At 43.2% G+C, this 22,005-nt stretch overlaps 1 protein-coding gene across 26 annotated transcripts in view; it reads left to right on the top strand.

Annotated features, from left to right (window-relative positions):
* Window positions 1-22,005, top strand: part of LOC143161987 (uncharacterized) — a 99,786-nt gene that overhangs the window by 817 nt on the left and 76,964 nt on the right. For 13 of the 26 annotated variants that reach the window (XM_076341573.1, XM_076341552.1, XM_076341570.1 and 10 more), the window contains exons 1-3: window positions 154-411; window positions 19,361-19,593; window positions 21,341-21,416. The exons of 1 other annotated variant lie outside the window; for it this stretch is intronic. The gene's annotated coding sequence lies outside the window, so the exon portion shown is untranslated. 12 more of the 26 variants (XR_012995622.1, XR_012995623.1, XR_012995621.1 and 9 more) reach the window with 4 other exon arrangements.

Below are 22,005 nucleotides of genomic sequence, written 5' to 3'. Positions count from 1 at the left end.
GCGCGGCCCGGCGCCGCCCCCCGCGCCTCCCGGCTCCGCGCGGCCGAGGGGGGAACGGCGTGGCCGCGGCGCCTTCCGCCGGGCGGAGGAGCACGGTGCGGGCGGCCAGGCGGGAAGCCGAGCAGCGGCGGGGTGCAGGCAGGCAGGTGCGGTGGGGCCCGGGGCTGCTGCGGGCAGGCCCGGCCCGGCCCGGCGGGAGAGGAGAGCGCTCCCTGTCTTGGCTGGGACCCGCGTGGGGAAGAGGCGCGGCGTAGCCGGGCGGTTCGTGCGCTCCCGCTGCGGCACAGCCGACCGCCGCCCTGAGCCCCGGTGCGGCCGTCGGCGGTGCCGCCTGGCAGAGCGCTGCTGCCCGTCTACATCTGATGCCTCTGCCTGCTCTGCCCGGAGCTCCGAGAGCGGCCGGGGCTGGGGGTGAGTACCGGCTGCGGTGCCGCCTGCGCGCTGTGCCACCTTCTCCCATCGGTCCTTAGGTTGGGGAAATGGGAACACTGCTCTTAACGTCCAAGAAATTGCGCTGTTCTCCGCTTCTGGAAGCATGGTCGTTGCTTGGGTAAACCCCGGTTATTTTTCAAGATTGGTCATGCAGATTCATAGTTTTCGTCTGCTGGAGCAGAGCATGAAAATGCCCGGGAAGGCCTGCTCCGCTGGTCCGGTGTGCAGCTGAAAGTCAGTGTAGAGGCTCCGCTCCCCCAAGTCTATCTCTTGGGAGGCAATGTTAGCTCAGCTGGTTGCATTTATGTTTTATTTCTATGCGTTTCACGTCTTCTTCTGCATAACTCAGCAGCTGCGAGTATCCTTCAGGAAAGCACTGTTCGTGACACTGCTGTAGCTGGCCATACTCTGCTGCCCTGCTTGCCTCGGTGAACTGAACCAATGTCCCATCAATGTAGTAAGACGATTTCTGTATCAAATCACTGGTCTTTTATTGAGCTGGTGGGCTCGCCATCTTACATACGAGCATCTGTGATATTTTATTTCTGCATGGTTTTGTAAGTGATGATTTCAGGTTTCATTCTTTCAGGTTCCACCAAGTTCCTGTTGAAATAATTTAGTTTCCATGTTCCTTTATAAGAGGCCCAGGTCTGATACCAGTACTTTGCTGCATTGGTATTTGGCCCTGGGCAGGATCACTGCTTGGAATACTGTCCTCCTACAAGTTGCAGGCATGTTGCCATGTTTTAGGGCAATGGTTTGGTCTTGCTTAACATTGAAATTTGGGGAGTGGGGCAGTCACCTTCCATTTGAGCAGGGTGGTTTTGCCTTACTTGGTATCTGTTGTGATTCTCTGGGGAATGGAGACAAGTGGGATGTGAAGTGGCTGTCCATGTAATTAACTTTGAAGTTTTAATTCAAGAAGTTAGATCTTATACTTGAATATGCCAAGGCATAGTGTACAATAATTGAATCTGCCTTTTCCTGAGGTTATATCCCCCAGGAAGAGTATTCACCAGGTATTTATAATGAATATCCCTCCAGCATACTCCAGGGTGTTCTTAGTCCTTTTAAAACCTACTTCAGTTGTCACAGGATTGACTGTTGGTTAGATACTAATAGAGATTGCTTAGATTACTAGGTACTTACAAAAGAGCTTATTTGCATCTTTTAGCTTAATTCCGTAAGTATTGTCTCTATTTTATTTTCACAGTGCCTTTCCCCCTCTGAATTTGGACAGCACCAGAACTTTGCTTTATCCTTTTCCTGCCATCCATGTATACCAAAAACATCCTTGTGTCATTGTATCTACCAATAAGTTACAGGCTTTAAATTTGCTTTTGGCTTTTTAAATAGCTAAAGCTTTTTGTGAAGTCTGGATTGCCTTCATCATCCTCTCTCCGCAGATTCCTTCCATGGGAAGGAGAAAAAGTTCTCTTCTGCCTGAAGTTACCATTGAGGGCCACTTCTCTTTTTTAATGCTCTTCTGTAGGAGGTCCCAGTTTAACGCTATTACTTGCACAGAATGGAATGCATCTGTCTTAAATGAACAGGAGGCTGATGGGTTCATTATTTTTAAAGTTCAACCAAAATGTGTTTGTTTTTTATCTATATGGGGTTTGGGTTTTTTGTTGGTTTTGCAAGCTGCAATAAGGATTGCAAATTGTTTCACTTTAATAAGTGGATTTAATAAATATAGAGGCAGATGTCTTATCACCCTGAACCCAGGGGCAGGCCGTGGGAATTTCGGAGCTGCCTGTTTGCTAGGGTCACTGTCCTTTGATTAATGAGAGGTGGGCTTTGCATGGACAGCAGGCTGCTTGGTACAAGCGTGGTGGTATCTCACGCAAGAACCTGTGGGTTTCCAGGGCTTTAGCCAAAGGCTACGCCGCCTCTTGCCTGGAGGTATCTCACCTTCTTGCATGCACCCTTCCACGCATTTGTCCACCCCTTCTGCCCAAGCCCTCACAACTTAATGTCCAGTCCTGTTTCACGGGAGGTAGAGACCCAACGGTCACTGCCAGCTAGGAGCTGGGCCAAGTCTGGGGCGAAACGCTGCTACTTTAGCAGCTGCCAAACCGGTGTGCAAGGCACTATGTAGCGGTCCCCGGGATTCCAGAGCCTTGCCAGTTTAATCTGTGGTGGGTTCAGTGCTTTGCCTCTTTGAAGACCCAAACATTTCACCTGGATGTTAAAGAATGCAGAGTGGGTCTGGTAATATTACCACTGCTTTGCAGGGAATATCACCTTTTTTTAATAGCTGCATAAACCAGGTGATCAGTAGTGTGAGTGCTATTTTGATGAGCAGATTGTGTTAGCAATACAGGGAATATAGTTGTCTGCTTTTAATGATTTAAATTGGAAATAACTGCACAGAAGTCTGGGATCTCCTGAACATAAATGGATGGACAAGAGTAGAGGATTTGCCACCTGCTTGGTAGCTCGGCTTTTAGTCATGTTATTTGTGAAGTGACTCTAGTAATATATTTAGAAAGTGAAGTCTAAATTGGGTTACTGTTATTTAACATTACGAAACTACCAGGTAGCTTGTATAATTTGCAGATTCAGCGGTCACCAGTGCTTTCTCTAAAAATCATAATCCTTTAATTCTGTTTTCACTATTAGGTGCCTCATTTGGTCATGTTCTATGTTACACAATCATTATAATGCTATTTGTATAGACACTACTGCAACAGCACCTTTGAGACTGCTTGATTTAAGAAAATGAGGATGTGCTCTCTATGTTAAAGATTGTAAGAGAGAGGAGTTCCAGTTTTCTTTTTTGTTACGAGTCTTAATTGGAATCTGAGACATTTGTTAAATGAAGGATTTATATATAAACAAAACTGTTGTTGTTAAAATTGCTAGATGTAGTGGGTCATTTTAACATCAGTACCTGGACTGATGTATGAAATGGTGCTGTCTGAACATAAGCTATACATACATGATAAATAGTTGCTAAATTGTGATTTCTTGTATTTTAGTCTCTTTCTACATTCTGCCCGGTAGTTCTTCTTTCTGGAAGGTATTTGCATGCTACAGCCACAGTTGGTTTTTATTTTATGCAGCTTTTAACAACTATTAGTCTTTTTGCTTCAATTCAGAACTTTGTCTAAAATTTATGTTGGATCACATCTAAGAAAAATAATAATTTGAAAGAATTTTAAAGTACCGACTGTGCTTAGCTAGAGTGTGCTATTTATAGCTTTGTGAGAAACTTGACTGCTTTTATATTAGTAAAATAAAGTTGAAATTGGCCAAAAACTTCAAGGAGGGCGTATATTTTGTTAGTAAAATAACTTGCAGTTTTCTGTCAGGCTTTGTAACTACCAGAGCTGCTGCTGTGCTCAAAATGGTTGGACAGCCAAAGGTAACATTTCTTACCATGTCCCAGGTTCTTCCTGTTTTTCACCAAATTGGCTCATTTGGAGATAACTTTAGCCAGCATTTATGTGTAGACAGGAAGGGCAAGTGATCATCAACATAATGCAGCGTGATTTCTTTGTGAAAATTAAACTTTACAGAGCCAAAGCTCACTTGATGCATGGTTCGTCTTCAGCGTTACCACTGCTGATGTCAGTTTGCGGTGCTGCTCTGGTGACTTCCTCTCCAGACCATATTGGATTTCCTGTGGCAGTCTTTCTCTTTACCACAAGTACTTTCGGAAGTGCAGAGAGTAAAACTGATTTAGAAGTGTTACGTGTTAGCAGATTCACTTCTGCTGATTAAAAGCCAAGAAGCAAGGAGCAGTCTGTCTCGTAACCTCATGGTGATGACTAGAAAATGGGCTTTGCAGGGTCCTTCCACACCTACTTAAGTGACTTGGCTGAAAAATGAGGAAGCCACTGAAGGCTGGGATGAGTGTTAGCTAGAAATAGATTGTAAAAATGACATATTAATGAGATGAAAATTTGAAGCTAGCTTTAAAAAAATACGGTGATACAAAATGCAGCAATCATTAGATTAAGACCACAATGCAAAGTTTTATGCATAGCTACACCTGTGCATGAAAAAGGTCCTGTCCAGTGCTAGCATAGCTATGGTTACGCTACAAAGTGCCCTGTACAACAGCACTTGAAACCATCCAGAAAGTTCTGAAAAAAAGATGCTTTTCTGGTGTATCTTACATTGTTTGGAAAGGTGGTTTAACTCCGTGTGTGGATGAGAGTTTCGTCTCCATAGAGGAGGTTTGCCTGGTATGGTTTTACCAGTATAGATAGCTCAGCAAAACCTTTGTCTTTCTAAGGATTAATTAGGTAAGCAGTTAAGAAGAATTTCCCTTCCTTATCCTTTATTTAACCATCAAATTCAAACATAACAAACCTAAAACGTAACTTTTAAAATCAGATGCAAGCTTAGGGGTATTGCTATGCCAGATGATAAGGTATGAGATTGCTTCCATTTAAGAGGCTTCCAGAAATGCTTTAAATGTGAGGAAGGACAATTCTTTGTGGATCTGATTTATAGACTGGCCAAAGCACTAAAAAAGATGTCTGAAGTCATGGAACTTTGCTTAGCTTTTGGATTTTTAAGGCAAGTTCTTGATCTCACCGGTGGCCAACAAAAAATAAACCTGAATCCTAGAAATTAAAGTATATTATATCTAAATTCTTACTTGGATAGGTAGTCTCCGGTTCATAATGGTGTCTTCAGTGAGACTCCCTATATGAGTGAGATGTGCAGAATTAGGCCTATATGACCCAGCTTTCTGTGTATTCAGGTTTATCAGTTAGGCTCCTCAGTGTACTTAGATCCGGCAGTATTTTGTTTTGCTTTAAATAAAGCAAACAGAACCCAAATAGGTAGCCCTCTGTTAACTTTTAAATTATGAAACGAGGGTATGTACTGTGAAATTCATTAAGTTTGTAGATAGCTTGACACAGTGGAGGGAAGGTGGTAGCATCTTCAATCCAAGCTCTTTTATTTATTTTATTTTATCCAAGCTCAGTGGTGACTCATTACATGCCTTTGTTCACTGATTATGTTGGTGGGTGAAAGGCTGTATAGAAGTTAATCTGAAAAGTGAAAACTAAGACTAAGAAGTGTGGTAAGGGAGTTGGAGAAGCACAAAGTTAGAGGGAGAGAAAGCAGAAAGGTGGAAAATGAGCAGAGCAAGCATGGGCTCTCAACCTAGTAATTTTTTTAAGGATATGTGTGCAGTGTGGTCAAACAAGAGCAGCTAACAGTCTTATTACTACATGAAGTCTATACCTCTGATCCCTGTGCAAACTTCACTGACGGCACTGAGAAATTATGTTAGATGAAAAAGAACAACATTTAACCTTTACCAGGCTTCATCTGTTTGGGGTTTTTTTTCTGTCAAAGTTGACTGGTATATAATTTTACCTTTTTAATAGTGGATCTGTGTTTTTGCACTGTGCTAGCATACATCAAGAACAAAACCCCAAACTTTTTCTGATGTCGTATTGCATTGTGAGTGCACTGCAGTAACACCAGCACTCTCTCCTGCTGAGCATGACCGCAAGGTCAGCAGCATCTTCCTCGTAGTCCACGTATGTGTCATAGTCGGTGTCCAGTTTTTGGCTGCCTATGCATGGTCATGTTCTGGTTATTGAACTGACAGGCCTTTATGTTTTTCTAGCTTAGGTGATTGTTTTTGCACCGCTTTCTGCTGCTTATTCAATCTACTATGTGGTTTAGCCAGGGAACGCTGAAGTTTTGTTCGGTACGTTTCGGTAATTTCCTTCATTAAGCTTTCTTCCAGTGACAGTATCTGTAAATATGTCTATCCCGGTGATATTTCATCCTCTGATCACAAATAAATTTGCTGTTGATGCTTGTTATTTGTTAAAAGTCCAAAGGATTTTTGGATCACAGATACATAAATTTATCTGTCTCATATAATTTCTACTCAAAACATTCACTGTCTGCGAAAGCATTTAATAATAATTCTGAAGTATAAAAAGCCATATTTTCCCAGAGAAATTACACAGTTCCAACCTTATAATGCTCTGTAAAATTACAAATATGTATTATTTTTTGAGTGAAGCAGAAATGGCTAAACTTTTTTTTTTGCAATTCTTTTTTTAATTTAGTACCAAATTTCTCTCTAGCCATGAAGTACTCGATTCTAGCTATGAGTAGCAGTCAACCTGCCTGCTGTCAGCTCACCAAAGAAGAGCCAGTATATTTAATATTTAGAATATTTTTGTGTGAATTTTTGATAGTTGAAGTACTACTTAGTTTCAGCACCCAGAGAATTATTTCTGCCGTAGCTGTAGTGTTTTTCTCTCAATTACATCTAGTCAAATAAATACCACATTTTTGAGAAACAAAGCATATGAAAATTATTCTGCTCAAATTTGTCTACAAAAGATCAAAGAAAAGTTTTAAAATACATTAAATACGTGCTTAAAAAAGGTGTACTCAGTCTGAAAGTCTAATACTGCTGAATTGTAGAGCAGCCACTCTGGTATGGATGAAAGGAAACATTAAGAATCTAAAAATGGGAGGAACAGGGAAAAGTAGAATTGAGTAAAGGGGAAAACAGCCTAAAAATGGTGTGGTTTCATTTAGAACACTTTCTCTTCTTTTTAAATACTTCACTGAAGGAAACTAATAATACCGTATCTCCACCAAACAGCTATTCATTACAAAAAGTAAACATGCTGAGAACGTTACGGGGAAGAAACATTGCAGAGGATCGTGGAGCTGAGGCAGGTCTGCTTCAGCATCGCGGTAAGCTGGCATCCATGGAGACCTGGTAGATGGCTTCAGGAGGTCATGTTTTTGATTGTGTATCGGTCTTGTCGATGGATCGTGCCCCCCAGCATCACTGGATTAACATTGTCTACATAGTAAGTGCCAATGAAGGGAAGCATCTGAATCTCAGATTATATGCTGTTTTGAAGCAGGTGCTGGGTTTTTATTATCAGTCTTTACAGCAGCTGGGAGTAGAATCGTGGTGGTGTTACTGTGGGGAAGAAGAATCCGGTCATCTGCTGTGTGACTCTCCGTGCTCTCCTGTCTGTCTTCCTGGCGTCTGCATCCAGCAATGCAGCTTGCACCATGTCATCAGGTCACACTTAGAGGGTCCACAATTGCTCACACCTGCTTTTTGGTCATACATGTTTATGTATTTCCCAGTGCATGCTTACGTTACGTGAAGACGTACATAGGAAAGATATATCTAATACAGCTTGTCTGTACTCTGGATGAAGATAAACGCCAAATCGGCAAAGTGCTTTTTAAAGATTTGTAACTCGGGTGTGTTACGTTTATCTAGAAGAGTGAAAGGATTCCTTCTATTTCAGTTTTCTTTGAAACTCAAATGTAAAATGCAGAATGAGGACCACTTTTCTTAAATGAAAATACAGGACTTCAGTATATTTTAAAGAAGTCTAACATGTTACTGCTTTGACTGAACAATCAGAATAACCATCCTTTGCTCTACAAACCTTGTCCTCTTTATTAGGTTAGAATAGCGTGCATAAGGCAGTTGTGACATACAGCATGGTTTTGGTTACAAAGCTAGAAACAGGTGCAGTTTTAGCAGTTGCCATTGCAAAAAAATGCAGAAAAACAGAGGAAGGGAACTTTAGCACCAGCTAGACTTTTTTGTGTGTTTGTTTTAATAGATGCCCATTTTCTTGTGTTATCATTAGTAGATGTCTGTGGAGAAGATAATGGTAAAGTGCTGGCAGGTGGTCAAGCTGTGTATTAAACAGCAAGGGCATCAGCTTTCCAAACCATCAATAACCTGGTTTTAGATATGGGTTAGTTGAGTGAATTGGAATACGCACTCTTTGATTGGAAGGAAATTGAACTCTTGGACTGAAATAGGACAGCTTGGAGGCAGCATTTAGGCAAATGTATACTTGTTTCTCAAAACCTACTGTTGGCATGGCCCTGGGAATGGTCATCAGCCAAATAATGGCTGCAGCAGAGGAAATGACACTTCTCCTCAATGCTGGATTATACACTTTTCTACTTCATCCATTTATAATGCCTTTCTATTGGACACAGCTGTTTCTCCTTGTTTACATATTTTTCTGTAGTCCTAACGATATTTTTTTTGTTTTAAGATTAGTTTGTGGTGAAAAATAAGATTGTGCTTCACTCTCCACACTTAAGTCATTGTAACTGCACTGGCTTTGGCGGTAGCTTCTGTTATTCAGTAGTGTGAGAAGGTAATCATCCCTGTCAAATGATTGTAAAAGACTAAACAAAAAAAACAACTTTGTAAGGGAAAAAAAAGTTTGTTTTTAATTTAAATAACTAAATACTTTTGTTTCTATCTTTGCTATTTTAGAAACTGTATGCTGTAACAGGAAAAAAAATACCAGCCAAAACCAGCACACCATAGTATAACCATGATCACCTTACAGCATGCAAAATAGTACTTTGAGTTTAGCAAAGATCGATGGAGCAGTTCTGCCCCCTCTACTGCAGTTCTCTTCTCTCTCCTTTCTCTCCTCCTTCCCCTCCCTGACGGCCCTTCCCCGTGCTCTGTCCTTCCAGAGTAGTAGCCTGGTGTGTACAAACGTCTTTTGAAGTATGTGAAAAAATATTGATTGATTGATTTCCAGGTAGTTGTAAGGTAGTTTTTCTGAAGGGTGTAAAAATAAACAAATAAATAAATACATGTGCCAGGTAGTTTTCAAAATATAATTAAAATATGGTTAAACTTAATCCACTCTTCAGGTATTTTCTGTATTAATCAGGAATACCTTTTTTTGCCACAGTGCAACTACTATTAAATACCACTACAGTAAGTTCCTTTCCAGAATTAAAACAGCGATCTTATTTAAACAGTGCTTCAAGGATGGCAGCTGGTGTTGTAAAGTATTTTCTGCTGAAAGAAAAGAGAATGTAGCTGGGGCATAGATCCAAAAAATGGAATTCAAGTACTTAAATCCAAAGTTTCAGCCCTGAAATCATCCTGAAACCTGCTTTGTTTCTGGCTAATCTTTAGGTGACCAGACCCCATGTGGGCACAGGGCCTGGTGTGAGGTCCCTGGCTCTTGGAGCTGCAGGCAGCTGCTGTGGGGAAAGCACCGCAGCTCTGACGGGTGGAGGTGCAGGATACCTGCCCCACAGCACTGACAGCCGGAGGCAGCTCTCCTCCAGCTTGGTTTCTTGGATAGTGTGACCTGGAGGCTGCTCTTTGGGAATGTCTCACAGGCACCAGCGTTGGGGTCCCCCTGTAAAATGAAGGGTCATCTGGTTCTGCGGGGAGTCCAGGTGCCGTTGCCCTTTCCATGCAACCCTTTGAGAACGCTTGGCAAGAAATGGTAGGCCCAGGATTCAAATCCCTTCTTTTCCTGAGAAGTTACAAATTTTCCACTTCTCTTGAGAGTGCCCTAGCTGCCGGTGACTGGCTTTTGGGAGGAGTGTGCCGCCTTCCCGCCCTCCCCGCCTGCGCCCCAGCTCCGTGGATCCAAAAAGGAAGAGTAGTGCAAAACATTGTGGTGATGATCACAGAGCACTGCTGAGGAGGGAGGTACTGGGTACACGCGTGGCTCCGCAGGCTGGCACTCCTCTCGCTGTTGCAGGCATGTATTTCGAGCACTTTGTCCCTATCCAGGTAGTGCCATGTTCTCTGTTTGGTCCAACATACAGCAGCTTTAAAATTAAGCCCTTACACACTGTAAGAGTAATTCCAACAGACTTCTCGTCGTCTGTGTTTGACAGTTTTGAGATGCTGGGCTTGCTGCTTCTTGATAGTTTTGTGAGCATGTTTCCTATTTTTGGACTGCAAATCTTTCAGTAACTTCCAAGACCCTGGCACTAGATGGAGCTTTAATCTACTTGCACTTAGAAGTCTATTAAGTTTAACCACAGGTTAAAAATAGGGAAGAATAAAGGAAGATATGTATGCCTGCTGCTACATTTACAGTGCCCTTTTTCCTTTTTGTTAGCAGAGTGGTGTAAATTATAATTTAAATTTAATTTAAATGAAAATTAAAATATTGCAGCAGAATCTCCTTGATCTAGTAGGTGCTTTATAATCACTCTTACTAACACCCTTTAATGTACTCTCAGGCTCATGGGAGAAGTTGCTGTAAGTTAGATATGCTGAAAATGTGCTGCATATTTAAGCTAATAACTAGGCTGTGCTGAATAAAGGTAGTGCCATTTTCTGAACAAAGTTCCTGTTTATATTTCAGGATGGGGTGGGGGTGACCAAGCCTTCTGTTTCCTCTGCTCATTCAATAATGCATTTGCATTTTCACTTCATGCTACCAAAGCCAACAATTCAGAATCATCTGTTATCAGTCACTTCGTTTTTTTCTCCATGTGTTACCCTTGAAAATATTGAACAAATAGAAACAAATAAAAACCAGCTTTGAAACTGGAGTGTTTAATACTTTTCATTTAGAAAGCACCATGTCTCACAGGCTGCACAGCACTTACCAGAAATTTAAGACCATCTCTGCCTTCCACAGAAATAACTGGAAGTAGATTTAGTTTTGTTCTCGGGTGCCTGTGTTCTTATCAGCAAGAGACTGGTTCAGTCAAAACCATTGTCCAGACACTGAAGTAGCAAATATGTAATCAGTTCCTATTTTATTAAATGGTTTAATATAGTAAACCAGGAGATATATACTTGGGAAGATATCACAAGGCATGCTGTGCTCAGAACACTGGAGGTGATAAAGAAGAAGATTGTGTATTGCATCTCACTCCCACCATCTTCCCAAGGTCTAATCCTTCAGTGTCTTTCACCTTTTATCAGCAGGACTGGGGGACTCCGCACATACCACAGAACGAAGAACCTTTGTAGAAAACTTTACATGAATGCAGTATTGCGAACATGAGCAAAAGCTCATATTTCTGGAAGATTTCTACTATACTACAAAACTGTTAAGGAGCCATATTATATACGGAAGAGTACACGGAGTATTGTAGATGACGGTTTGCATATGGCAATCTGGTTACAGTATTGGCCATACTGAGTAGGGAAACAGCACAAGCAGCTTTCAGGAAAAGATCCTGCTGAAGAAAGTAATTTTAGAAGGGTGTTTCATAGTTGACCTGGCAAAATTTTAATTGCTACTTGTGACCAGACTAAGTATATTCAAAGTCATAATTTCCATATGAATCAATGGAAGTTTAGTGCTTAACTATCTTTTAAGAATTTGTTCTTATGAGGTTGTCACCAGTTGCAGTCCAACTGTAAAACTTCATTAGTACTGGTTTCAAGGGAAGTAGTTTGCCACCCTTTGAAGACAGAAGTAAGTAGCAGGAATGAATACACTGATACCCGGTTCCTCAAATGCATCTGGCGAGCAATGAGAAGTTATAATTCCTGGTGGCATCACTGATACAGGGCATAAAAAGGTTAAATGTCATTATTTCTTTACACTTTCATTTCATTTTACAAAAGTAGCTGGTAAAGTTACTAAGGATCAAAGCGTGCTGGAGCATTCTTTGTTATATTTGGCAGCTCCTCTGCTGTTGTGTATGTGGACACCATTTCATTAAATGGGTGGATACAGCTGGTAAGCTGTCCTTTGGCACCACCATCATTATATAGAAAGCATATCTACAGAAATAAGTGTCGTAAAATCTGCACAGTGCATAAACTGACTTTTCTTTCTTTTTTTAGATGCTCTTTATCTCATTGTCCCATATACCAATTAATGTGGTTGGACAGCTCTTCTTTTTTCCTTGCAAGTGGAAAAGAAGATGCATACGCTACATTTTCAAAGATGGGTATAGGATTTACCTGCAAAGATTCCTTTGACCTAAAGATTCAGAAAAGTTTCCCCTTTGTAAATGTGGAGGTTAGGTTGTAGATTAGATGTAAATGTTCAGATAAATAACTGTAACCCCTGAAGTCTGGATAACGTCTTGGCAAGTAAACTAAGCAGGTCCAGGGAATGCAGAACAAAGGAATCTGTGGTGGCTGAGGAATGATTAGTTTATACAGAAAATGACAGCAAGACCGTATTTATATAGATGCATGTTGTCCACTGCTTTGCTGTTCTACATTTAATTACCGCCCAAGGTGTGGTTTATGCCCTTGCTTTAAGAAATTCTTGACAAGCATGCTCTTGTCTGCATGGCTGACTTTCTTAGTGTCCCCTTTAAATGTGGATATGCAAAACTGCAGACACAACTCCAGTGTTGTTCATGTCAATGCCACAAGCAGAGCTAAAATCACCTCCTTGTTCCTTCTTACTACACTGTACTTGGTCAAGCACAACCAGTTGCTGGAGAGTGATAGGTCAAACCAAGACTTAACACAGACAGGTCCATTGTGCTTGGAAGATCTAGGCTACGCTATTTCTTCTTTATCCATATGTATCCTTTTGTGCAAGAGACTAAATCTACAGTTACGGATATCTGAAATGTAAAAGTTGCTTGGGGAAGAAATCCGTCTTTTTTTCTGCAGCATGCTGGGGAAATATTCCTGTGTAATTACTGAGTTTCTCGTTAGGGTTTTTCACCTTTAAAGACTACTTTGCACTATTGCACTACTGAATGTGCAATATTGTAAATTCAAACTGGCCACAGAGGGAAATGAAAATAAATCACTTAACTACTCGGAATGATCCTTACTACTTGCAGGGATCAGGCTAATGAAATCAAGCAAGGAAGCAGCAAATGTGCTCTTACCTCTGTTGATGTAAACCCACAGTAATACTACAACCTTGAATGGAGCGAGTCTGGGACAGTACATGTTAGCATACTCTGGGAGGGAAGCTCTGCCTTCCTGATAATTATTAATTATTATTAAAATCTGATTCTTGTAATGTTTTATTTACTTTCTGTAGCGGATGCTTTTGGGGTTGGATGCGTCAGATGCTTGAGGACAACGCACTCTACGAATACTGCTTCAAAAAAAGTTGTATGGAGTTCTTCCCTCCTCCCTTGTGTTGGCAGTTTGGGAGGACAACAGCACTGTGAATGAAAAGTGGAAAGGGCAAACAGACACATGTTCTTTAGCCACCCAGGGCCTGAATCTGATCGTGTCCTGTTCCTTATGATGATATCACTCCTGATCTCCAAATGATTCCTGATTCAACAGAATTAAGTCTGTAGTAACTGTGGCAACCCAAACCACAGAAAGCAGCTGATGACCTAAAGCTGAAGTTGCTTTTGAGTATTAATGGGGTAGTTTTTTTCCTCCTAGCTAAGCTATGTTAATTGGCCAAGAAAAGAAAGCAAAACAACTGTTCTTTGATTACAACAGTGCTTTGATGTTTGTATTTTAACCTGACCTGATCTCAGTAATAGGAAAAAAACAGAAGTTGGGAAGTGATGACACTGAAAACAAATTTTGTCATTAAAGCACTGAATATTTTTTGTTGCTTCACTACAAAATCTGACCTTGAATTTCAATCTTCTTACAGGCCTATCTTTTCAGAGACTTTGCTTTGACCAGTAGGAGTATATGAATAGGACGAGTAGGGTGCATGGGAGTCCTCAGCAAGGCGTGCAATTGTTTGCAGTATCCAGTTAGACACGACCTGCAAAGAATGTACAAGAAATTGTCATTGTGTTCTCTTTTCACCTTCTTTTTAATACGTAAAGAAAGCTTTGTTTGCTTCTTTAAATAATTCTGTTATCTCAGGAATGCCTGTGATGCTCAGTCTGTGACATTCGAGGAAAGCTTTTTGAAATCTCATGCACAAACTTTACAGGTTTATTCTATCATTTACCATTGCACTGGGTCTTAGTCACCCTGCAGCCTTCCAGTGAAGCAAGACTTCAATTTCTATAATTAAAAAAACCCCACTTACTAATTTAAAAAAGAAACATGCTCAGCCATTTTGGTTCATCTTTATTTCTCTTCAGTGAACAAATGAGGGCATGAGCCAAAACCTTTTGTCTCTATCACAGCTGAATATTAATAGGTGAGCAGGAAATAATTTTGTCACATTGCTCGTCTCTGGAAGAGACAAACCAACTTCTTGAATATGAGAGGCTTAGGCATGAAATAGACACTAGGTTGCTCTGCAGTGTTAAGACTGATGTGCTTCCCAGTATATTCAGAAAATCTTTTTCTAGGTCTCCCAAGACTGTAACTTTAGAAACACAGACATATGTGAGTTTAGGCAGCTGGTAAGCAAGAATGTTAGAGCGCTGGGTCTCTGAAGTAGCTGGACCCTTCTGAAGGCTGTTGTGAGAAAGAGGTCATTTGCCAGAGCAGGAATTGGACTCAAAAGTGAGCCTGGTCCTCCAACCTCCGATTGCTCTTCTCTCTGTGGCAGCCAATTTGTCTCTGTGTCTTCCCAGGTCATATACCACTTGTGCTTGAGTTGGTTTCCAGAATAGCTGGCATGAGACAGTCTGCCAGGAGTATGGAAAGCCCTGTGTTGTGGATAACTCCCAGCCTGACCTTTTGTACTGAGCCAGTTACCAACAGCTGGGAAAGGTCACATCATCAAAGCTTTCTCTGGTTAGTAGAAGAATGCAGCAGCTTTTAACGGTTTACTGGCCAAACTAGGTGTGTTCAGCTAGCACACTGAATTGCAGGATCGTAGTAGTCACCTCATGCAGTTGTGTGTGGAGATGTCCCCTTTGGGTTTTCTTGGGCTGGGTTGTTTGGGGGATGGGAGTTGGTGAGCTCTGCCTCTGCTGGCCTCCCAAGGCTTTCCTGGTGCCTCTTGCTGCTACATGACATGGCTGCTTTTGCCTGCTCCCACATGAATATAATACCAGATTCAGGGCAGAGGCACAGGAGGGCAGCAGCTCTTTTATTCTTTAAAGGCCATTTGTAAAGATAAAGGGCTAAATACTGGTTTACTCAGGCAGGTTTTTTTCTGGTGGTATCAAAACAAACCCATTTAAATAATTACAACATTTTCCCCATATTTCCTTTACATACCATTTTTCACAGACCATACAGCAGTATTAACTGCCTGCTATTGCAATATATTCCAAATACAGTGGAGCATCCGAGTCTGACATAGTAATGCTGATGCTGAGTAGCTGTTGTGTTTCTACCTAGAAGAGCTCCATGTTGCTGTGATTACCTTATCTTGACTGTAGAACATTGGCTTTTGGTTCTTGTTGCAAGTAAAAAATAGCGATTCATAGAGTAGAATTGTTTGGCTTTACTACCAAAGTATTACTTCTCCTGATGCAACAGCAGGCTACGCTGGGCAAGCATATGTCAGGATGCAGAGATACTGCAGTCCCAGCACCTAGCACTGTACAGGCCCTTGTTACAGAGAAGATCTTTTGTCCTTCAGTGCATTATGAATTTCCACTTTCAGCTCTGATAATGGCAACTATAACACTTGCTCTAGCAGCTGATCTAGCTAAGGGAGCAGTTGTTTTGTGTGTTTCTTGGAGACTAATGCAGTGCTACTGCAAAGCCTTTACAGCTCTGTCATGTTAATGCCAAAGAAGAGGGAGTATTTGATTTTCTTAAAAAAACAAACAAACGGACCACAAACCTTGCTTTTTGTGGTCAGCCCCTCACAAATGCCCTGGACTTTGTTCAGTTCTTTCTATTGAATAATTTCAGCATAAGGTCCTTGTAAAGTTTGCTCTAAAATGCATTCAGTCCAAGCCTTTTGTTTGTTAGTAAAGAACAAGTTATAGACAGTAGATCTTTCTTTCTTGTTTAATATGTATAAGCTCCTTTTACAAGCTCTATCCAAAGAACATTCAGTTAATTACTCAAGGCATCTTGTTATTTGGAGCCACTGCTTGTAGGGGAAGTGAAACTGCTTCTTTTGAGAAAGCGCGAGCCGTTCTTTGTGACTGTTTTGTTCCCTGCTGTACAGCCCAGCCAAGCACTGCATGTTCCTCTCTCGCCGAGGGGAGACCCTCACTGTGTCTGATTCTCTTGCTGCTCCAGCACAGGGGAGGAATAACTGACATTAGGTGAACCACACCTAGGAACAAAATCGAGGAGCATGAGAGGAGAGTTTGGGCCATGGAGGCTGCCAGGGCAAGGGAGTTGAGCTGACTTCTCTGCTTTCCCATCTGGCCAGTCCTTTCCATGCCGGAACGGAGCTGGGCAGGGATGCGGAGGTGGTGCCGGCTGTCGCGGGACGTATACGCTTGATTTTTCCAAAGTGGGTCACCGATGTTTTCAGATACGTGCTGTAAGCTGGTGGTGATTCAGATCTGTTTTTCAGCATAGCTGCCAGCTGATGGGCAGCCTTTCTGCTTCCAGCAGAGCCTGGCTGTTCCCAAAAGGGCTGGCATATAGCTTTCCTGTCCCCCTTCTCTGAGCCCAGGGGAACAGCAGTCGCATCACGCGCCTTTAGGGAATGGCCCTCGGCGTTGGGGATCCCTGTGCCCTTCCTTAGGGTGCCCAAGAAGGGGTGTGCTGGGGAAGCCTGAGCCTCGTCAGCAGGTAGAGAGGACCAAACGCAGGGATGTCGTGGGCAGACTACAAGGGCTTCTTCCCTTCCGTTAGTCCTGTTCCTGCTCCCCTGCTGCAAGCTGGGAACTTTCATGCTGCAAGAGCACTGTAACAGCTCCTCAGCCTCCCTCGTCCCCTGGCACTGGGCACGGGGAGCGGGGCAGAGCATTTCTTCTGCCTACAGCCCATGGACGCCAGCCTCCCACTGCCATCTGGTCTGCTGCTGCCCCAGGCTGGCCCTGCTGGGGTGCTGGCATCCAAGTGCTGCCATGGCCCACAGACATGCTGGTGACCGGCCTGCGTGGCTCACGTGCTGTGGGCACACGGGGTGGGAACTGCTTTTCCTCACGTGCTGCATTAGTATACAAAGCAGAGGCTTAATGTTAATCCCCTGGAGAGCTGCCGTAGGAGCTGCCTGTTAGGACCGTGGCACAGCAATTAGACCCGGGTGATTAGCGAGGATGCATTGTGGCTCTGCTCTGGCGCCGAGGGAGCGTGTGTTCTCTTGTGAAGCAAGCGGAGCTGGGCCTGGGCGTCAGTCTTGGATTTGGGCGGAGGCATGAGCCAGAGGACTGGCTCTCAGGATTGCTGGTTTTTATTCCTGGCCTGAGCAGACCATGGGTTAGTAAGCAGGGCAGGAGTCCGGAGTCCCTCTGAGGAGACATCTCGCAGCACTTTAGAGTGGGATGGGACCCTGCGTGTCACCGTGTCCTGCTGCTGGCGGCCACAGTCCTTTCGCTCCTCTCGGAGAGGCTCAGTCATGCTCCTGCCTGGTAAATGCACAGGACAGAGCCACAGCATCTGTGGTGACAGCGAGGTGTCACCGGCGGTTGTGCCCTTGGAGTACAGCAGCTCTTTCACGTGAGAAAGAAGGAAACATCCAATTGCAGAGACGGTTGCCTCTCTGTAAATAGCAAACCAAGTGACCTAATTCAGCGCAGCAGCAGCTTGTCGGAGGCGTCCCTCAGCAGGCTCCATGGCAGGCCGTGCTGGAGCTGACTCATCACTTCCAGTGTAGCAGAGATTGGAGCTTTCAGGCCCTAAGGATTTCACTGTTTCTTTATTAATTTTAAATTGATTAAAATGAATTTTTAAAATACCAGGAGAGACTTGCCTAAAGAAATGGTTATAAAAAGAGAAGGAAATAGTCGGTCTGTGGGAGTTAACTGTGTGCTTAACAATCTCTGGCTCATACAGCCGTGAGCACCCATTGCACCTTGGAGGAGTCTTATGTCAGCTATTCTGTCCTGGTGGATCAGCAAAGACAGGATTAATCCGTCATTATTATAAAAAAGTGAGAATTATAAACTGTCCTTGCTTTTATCCAGTGCAGACCCACCGGTGTCCTCATCCATGGCAGGATGGTATTACAGGCTTCTGCTCTCAGCTACAAGGCTTTGTCCAGAAGTCAAGATCTCCTAGGGAAGTGCATCCCTGCAGGAGCATCCTGTTCTCTCCCAGCATCACCCAGTGCCTGACGAATCTCCTCATATGGTCCAGAGACTCCCTGGGGTAGCCTGTGGGGTGTCTTGTACCAGAACAGGCTGTTAGATCCCTTGCTCAGCCTCCAAGTAAGGGTGCCGTAGCGAGTGTAGGCAGTAGCAGATGGGTGGAGGATCCTTTTTCCCACCGTCACAGGGCAGTTACAAATGAGCTTTTCCCCTGGGCCATTCTCACTTGCTGTTCATGCCCCCACTCTGCCAGGTAGAAGCTGCCTTACACTGAAGCAAGAGGATTCCTGTCCCTTATGATTTCCATCTGCTCCAATGTAACTGTACAAGTCATGGTTATGCAGATATTTAAAGCTTTTCCCTTCTGCCTCTCCCCTTTTACAGTGATGGGGAGGTGGGTGCAGTCTACCATCCAGCCAGCAGCCCAGGGATGCCTGTGGACCCACCTAAGCCAGCACCAATAAGGAACCTTCCATGCCGTGGTGGACTCCGGAGATGTAGGAACCCCCTTCCTGGAGGCTACAGAAACAGAGTCAGGGCCCTCTCCACATGGGGAATGGGTTCCCCATGAAGGTTCATCCTGGGGACTTCATCCCTCAGCATCCCACCTGCTGCTTTGGAGGGGGAAGGTGGGCAATGAGTCACCTCCATGGCGCTGCACTGCAAGGAAGCAGTGCAGGATCTGGCCCTAACTTGTCAGTAGGGATTGTCCTCCATTCTGATGAAGGTCAGGGCTAGCGCAGACAGCATATACAGTAGATTAATTGATAAAGCTTTTTGTCCTGTAAGTAAAGACCAACAAATTAAAAAGAAAAAAAAAAGGCAGGTGGAAAGCTCTGTGGCACTTCAGAGAAGACAGCAGGAAGCTGAGAGGAGAGAAGAAGCTATTCTGCTATTCTACAGAATTCACCTGGAGATAATGAAGCAGCAGGTTTTGTCAGCCCCTTTTAAGTCTATCTAAAAAAAGAGACCTGCTATTTCAGTGAAACTAAAGAATAAAAATAAATAAACCAGAAAACCTCTGCAAAAACAATTTGACACTTGCTATTGATTGAAGTAATGGAGCAAGCAGAGTTCTAAGAAGTTGCATAAAAGCATCTTTGGTCTGCCTTAAAAATCCCTCTAAAAGATACAGTGATATTACTCATACACTGTTCACCTACCTGTCTCTTCTCATCTCTAGGTCTCAAAAGCTGAACTGCTTTAAATTCACATGCCAAAGCAGAACCTATTCTTCCTGACTCTGTGCCCTGCACTCAGCTATCAGTCTTGCCTGCAATGCTGTAAAGCACATATTGCTGTGGAAGACCCTGGCTGATGAGAAACACATAGTTCTTGTTCACCTGCTTGAGCATCAAGTGGTGTCAACTGGATGACTGGAGAAGCCCATCTCTTTCCGTCGTCCTCTGATACCAGGTAGGATGGGTTCTTTCTTAGGCCTTGATGTCCCACAGTCAGCAGCAGAGCTTTGTCCTGGGTGGGTCACCACTGCTGTGATATGCTCCCTTTGGCTTCACCTCGGAGACCTATGAAAGATGACAAAGGACCGGTTTATTTTGTATGGCATGCAGATTGATGTTTTATCTGAGAGTGGCTTATGTGTAGGTTTTAACATGTTTTAATTTTTTTGTGACCGAGGTGCTTTCCAAATTAATAAATGATACTAATGAATTCCTTCCTGTGCTTAAACAGACTCAAATTTAGTGTTTTACTCAAATTAGGAAATTATTAAGAACACTGGGTTACAGAATGTTCTTGCTTCATTCATTTTGTCAATTGCAGTTTTAGTTTTAATTATTTATAACACACCATAATGTAGTAGTTAATTTACAGTAGCATATTTCTGTACAGTAATGAAATTAGTGACATGAGACTTACTGCAGCACTTGCTGTTTACTCTTTGCTGAGTAATATACACATTAATTATGTGCATATTAGAATGGCTTTAAAATATATATAGACTGAGCTGGAGAGTTAAGGTGTTTTAGACTTGCTTGTTCTTCATGTAGTTAAAAATAGTGTCATCTAAGACCTGATCCTAAAGAAGTACATGAAATCAGTGTGACTATTCGTGGAAGGAAGGTTCTGGCAATGTGAAATTCTTTCTATCTCTGTAGGGCTAGGCCTTAGCCAGCAGACATTAAAGAGCATGTTCCAGTGTTTTAAGGGTAATATTCTTGTATAAGATTATCTTATTCCTATTTCCTTCTAGTTTAAAGATACCTAAGAAGACTGCCTTCTCTGTCCTGTATGAGTTGCTGCAAAGTCTGTTCAAGCTCTGCTGCTGTTAATGATGAGCATGGGTGTAAAGGTCAGAGAAGTGCTGGCCCCGTGGGCCTGAAACATGACTTTGACAAAACAAAATGCTGCCAGATTCACAAGGCAAACAGACTTGAAAATAGAGAAAATATTTTTTCACATTTTTTAAGTTTTATCACTCAGCTGTGCTATTTGTAGTAGTAGTAGACATAACATTTGCAGAAAGAAATGTGACAGATCTATTCAGCTGGCAATACTAAGTTTCTCTGTACTGATACCACATCTTGCCAACAATTCCTATCCTGTGGTGAAAGTTGTGTGTAGTTACCTAACAAGACAACTGGCTGTCTTCATTATGCATTTCCATTTTTTTGAGCCGGAGATAAGACATGCCCAGCTATGCCAGGAATTAAAACAACCCAACACGTCCATTCTTGTTTGGTGAAAATGCTGCCCCGTATTCTCAGAGCAAAACAATTACGTTCTCTGTATTGTCACAGGTTCTGCTATTTAGCAGTAATAGCTGTCAAGCATCAAAAAAACCCACAACAAAACAAAACAAAAAAACCAGCTGAGGATATTCTTCTGAGCAAGTGCCCTACCTTACTCCCTATTTTGCTTCTTTTAGCTTCAGGCTAAGGATACTGCTTCTGAAACAAGAGTGATTCACCCCCTCCAGCTGTACCAGCAGCCGGCCTCCTAGGGTTTGGTTTTCCTATTCACCCTCTTAACAGTAGCTTGCTATGAAACATGCATAATCAATGCTTTCTTGCAGTCCCCGCACGGCCTTGTGAAAGCAAGGACTGGCTGGATGAACAGAACCCGACAGGCTTTGCCCCTCAAAATTCAGCGTATCTGAATAGGTCACATCAAGTAATTGAACTGCATTTTCTTTCTCCCTGAGACTTTTCTGGAGGAACTGCCGTTGCCTTGCTGGGAGACCGAAGTGGTGAGATGCAGACCCGTGGGTGCCTTGCTGGGTAAGCAGTCCTGCACTTCTCACAGTGGAGGCGGGTGGAAGGGCTGGGCGCAAGAGACGGGAGGGTCAGAAGCTCCTCACGTGACTCCTGGGTGACCCACCAGCCCTTTTGTTGAGTCATGCAGCTCCAGCCAGGCTCTGCATGACCGAGGGGAGAGTCATACCTCCACACTACTGCACAGGAGGTGAATACAGGGACTGCCAAGAACACAGCCTCCTTTAGCCTTGTGGAGGATGAGGGGTCAGGGTGTAAAGCTTTGCCACAAAATCACACCTGGCATTTACAGAAGCATCCCTTTGGGAGAGGCCATGCCGCGCACCCTGCAGGTTGTTCCCAATTTGTAGCCTCCCCCTTCGACAGGTTGATGCAACAGACAGGTTTTCTAGAAAGCGTGTGACTGAATAAGCCTCATGGGGTGGATGGTGGCTCTCTGAATAAACCCCACAGGGGAAGAGCGCTCAGTGGAGATGGACAAGGGTGACACGATGCTCAGAGAGTAATGCAAAGAAGCTGACATTATCTCATCGTGAAGGGGACCGGAGGGTGGCCTTTGGTTTACATAACCAGCTATCAACAGCTGAGTGGATCA

This window comes from Aptenodytes patagonicus, chromosome 6, assembly GCF_965638725.1.
Source record: "Aptenodytes patagonicus chromosome 6, bAptPat1.pri.cur, whole genome shotgun sequence".
Classification (NCBI taxonomy): Eukaryota; Metazoa; Chordata; class Aves; order Sphenisciformes; family Spheniscidae; genus Aptenodytes; species Aptenodytes patagonicus.
The sequence above is the reverse complement of the archived record's forward strand: the minus strand, read 5'-3'. Positions and strand labels throughout refer to the sequence as shown.